The following is a 3717-nucleotide window of genomic DNA, read 5'->3' as shown; positions in this document are numbered from 1 at the left end:
AAATATTGCATGAAAACATAAATGTTGCGCAGAGAGTAGCAACTGAGTCACTGTCTGGCTTTGCTCCATGCTGCAGGGTTTGAATTGTGAGAACTGTCTGTCAAACTTCTAGAAAACCCATTTAATTACTCCAAAGTTAGACCTGAGTGAGAAATGCTTGAAAGGAAAGTCTCTGCCCTCAAGCTGAATGAAAATGAAAATGTGGAAGCAGAGTAAGAGAAAAGCCATTCACATTCACCCCTGAGTGACAAGTGACACAAATTGCAGATTGAGAAAGTTAATTAGTACATCTCCATCATCTCTTGCTTTCCTGCCATGTAATGTCATATCTAGGACTCATTTCCCATGGATGCATCACCCCGCGGATTATTCTCATTCACACTTTATTTCATACCAAATGAATTCAAATATGAACCATTCTGAGGGACTTAGGGTGACATTTACTATAAACAAGTCATCTGCTATGTAAATACTCAACTGCAAGAGATCTGTGATCATTTTTCTTCATTCCCTAAATCATGATGATCTGCTTTCCTTTATGGTGTCACAAACTCCCTCTCAACTGTTTTTAGAAGCAGTAATAGATTCCTTAATATCTCACCAGTGGGTAAAATAATCAAAATGTGATCTTGATACACCCAAGAAAATATAGGTGCAAAGAACCATCTCTATGAATTATGACCGTGCCTAATTTCCTTCTGACAATTTTATTACACCTGTAAATATCCTATTTATTAAGGCTACAAAAGAAACAACCCACAGTTAAGAAACATTAATATTTTAAATTGTTTTCAACTTAAAGTGGCTTACTGATTTGAAACAACACTATGCAACACTACCTTAAAGCAACCTGAATTCTTTTTGATGGTTTGTTGATTTGTAATAGGGAGACTGGTGCCTCTACTGTTATTCAGAAAATATAACATAAGCTACTTTCAGACATGCACTGAACTCAGGACATTTTTCTGAAATTTCCTGGAGGGACTGTTTATGAGAATGCAAATGTCCAAGTCAGTTATTCTGGTCATTTTTCTGAACTTGTCCTGTCAGTCCATCTAGTAAAATGTTTGAAAAATATCTGAGTGAGCACATTTGAGAATACCACAGGAAAATTCATAGCGAGCAAGTGGGCTTGTTGATGACGCTCATAACACACGGCAGACACAAAAAGAATACCAATATGTCATAAGGACGGGCCATACACGTAGAAGACAGGGTGACGAGGGCTGATGCTGGTGTGGATGTGCCATTAATAAAAGATAGAAAAATAATGGCAGGAATTAGAAAACACGTGCTGGAGCTGCTCTTATAAATCTCAGTTCATTCTCAATACATTTTATCTTATATGCAACATAAATCCAATAGATATATCAAATTCAAACAGTAAAGTTAATTGCTAATTTCTTTCATCTTGCAATCAACCTGTTTCCCTTTCAGTACCTTCATCTGTATCAGCATGTTGTCTGTGACCAGGGGAATACAGACGGATTTGAATCACGTGTCGGTATCCCATTTGTTGATCTTGAGTGATGCTGAGTGTGACTCTAGTCTTACTTAACCAGAGGATAAAACCCTCAGGTGACTCTGCTCTTAATCACCTCATGCAAATCACGTCATTAATGTTCTTCGTTTCAGATTACATCAAAGGCCCAGTCGTGTTTAGGTGAAGTGTAATTGGTGCAGAATTAAGGAGAATTGTAACTGCAGCGGTGTTGCTACGTCCTATCGTCATTTATCAAATGATCTTGAAGTCATACATATTCATACTGTCAGGTGACGTTCTGCATTGTATATAGTCACGGATGCTCTGAAAAAGTGGAACATGAATGTCAAAGCAAACTACAAACCAGTACAGCTATAAAGGCATTTGCACAGATATATCATACACTAAGTACTTAATGCATTAAATACTGACAGAACAATGTTTCCACAGGGCTTCATATTGACGAATACATGGCTTTCCTGTTGAGGCTATTTTGGTGATGTTAGCCTTTTCAGTATAAAAAGTTATTTCATCTTGACTGCATGTCTTTCCTTTGATATCTCTTTGATATCTACTACCAGGAGAAGAAGAGCTAAAAGTAGAGCAACATACTTTTTGTTCCATGTTGAACTTGGTTTATGGCTTCCTCAGGAAAATCAATGAGATACTTGAGCTTGGGCATTTATTTTACATCGTGTCTATTTATGGATCAAAACATTGGTTTTTTCGTGCAGCTGGTTTAATACATGCTAGCCACATATTTCTTTACATTGTGTGGTGGGCATGTAAACACATGGGTCTTAAATATGGTCTCTCTTTTCCCAATTATTTGTTTTTTTTACTGCTACACATTCTGCGAGCACAAAATTGACATATTAATCAGCTAACTCATATTTCATGTCGCTGGTAGTAAGTATTAATAAGAAGTAAGAAGTAAATGAAAAGAAAACCCTATGTTGCATGATGTGCCAAACTTTAAATATATATTTCTTTTCACATTCTGTTTGGATCTAACTAGCACTGTCCATCTCACATTGAGTCACCAGCCACCACCTGGATCTAAGATCACATATAATGGAATATTCTTATATTATTTTTATAAGAAATTAGGAAAGACTGCATTTCTGTTGATTGATACACATGATAACCATAATAACACAAATGAACTGCTGGGCGCAGCAGACTGTATAGAACCATAATTAATCTGCACTGCACATATTGCTTTCCCTTAGCTGTCTTTTTATATTTTTGTTTCACAATGCACTTGAAGCTGTACTTCAGACAGTGACAGAAGAGCTGACGCAGAGGTTGTGGACTATGGCACAGGGGAGATGAGGGGAGGAGTGTATGTGCTATTTGGGGGGTTGGGAGTGTGTGACAAACCCAGTCAGTTCATGCTCACAATGCACATGTGCTTTAGTCCACAGGGAGGCAAGGGAGAGAAGCTGACTCCCTTGCTCCCCTGGCCTGCAATAACCCTCAGGCCAATGTGTAACACTAGCCGTCTCAGATGGGAGTGCATGTCAAGTGTGCAATGGAATACCCCAGGTGCCAACAAGGATGTAAGTGCCCTCAAGCATAACTAGTAAGTCTGCGAGATACATGTAAGGAAGCCGGATGTATTGATGAAGCGTCTTGGCCCGTGTAGTTATTTAAAGCAACATTCTCAATAAACTTTAACCCATTCAGACATGTGATCATATATTATTAGAAGCCTTAAACTAAAACGTTGATTCCAAGTGACATGATCTCTGCGAAAGTGGAGCAAGGAGCAGAAACCTTTGAGTTTGCGTGGGGACTACTGGCAGCTGTGTTTTGCATCAAAAAAACTTTAAAGGATAAATAAAATAGGTTAAAACAACGTCATATATTTGTGGATTATGAACCTTAAAGGTTTTGCAGCCTCAACATGCTGGAAGTTGTAAATAATTAGCCACTTTTGACCTCCCTTATCCAACCATGAATGTATAATAATAATAATGTATGAAATAAAATGTACTAGAATTCAAAGTTTAAACAAAAGCCTACTGTAAAGCTGCTGGGGTAGCATCCAAAGAGTCTAACTGTTGACAGCTCATAAAGGCAAATTCAGAAAACTCCACCAATTTTCTGTCCAGAAGACACTGGTGGCATTGCACATTGTGGCAGATAGTGGCCGGTTTGTGGCCACCAAAGCAACATCATGTGTTACACCAGACTTTGACTCTGTTTAGACCTGGTATTAACATCTGTCC

General features: G+C 38.2%; 1 long non-coding RNA gene across 1 annotated transcript; it reads right to left on the bottom strand.

Moving 5' to 3' along the window:
* Window positions 1-703: 703 nt before the first annotated feature.
* LOC138410888 (uncharacterized) lies at window positions 704-3436 on the bottom strand. Its single transcript, XR_011243526.1, has 2 exons — window positions 1441-3436; window positions 704-1232 (listed from the first exon to the last, which is right to left on the bottom strand). It is a non-coding gene; the product is annotated as an uncharacterized lncRNA (long non-coding RNA).
* Window positions 3437-3717: the final 281 nt, after the last annotated feature.

Source organism: Paralichthys olivaceus, chromosome 7 (genome assembly GCF_024713975.1).
Source record: "Paralichthys olivaceus isolate ysfri-2021 chromosome 7, ASM2471397v2, whole genome shotgun sequence".
In the NCBI taxonomy this organism is placed as follows: domain Eukaryota; kingdom Metazoa; phylum Chordata; class Actinopteri; order Pleuronectiformes; family Paralichthyidae; genus Paralichthys; species Paralichthys olivaceus.
This window is presented reverse-complemented; position numbering and strand designations above follow the sequence as displayed.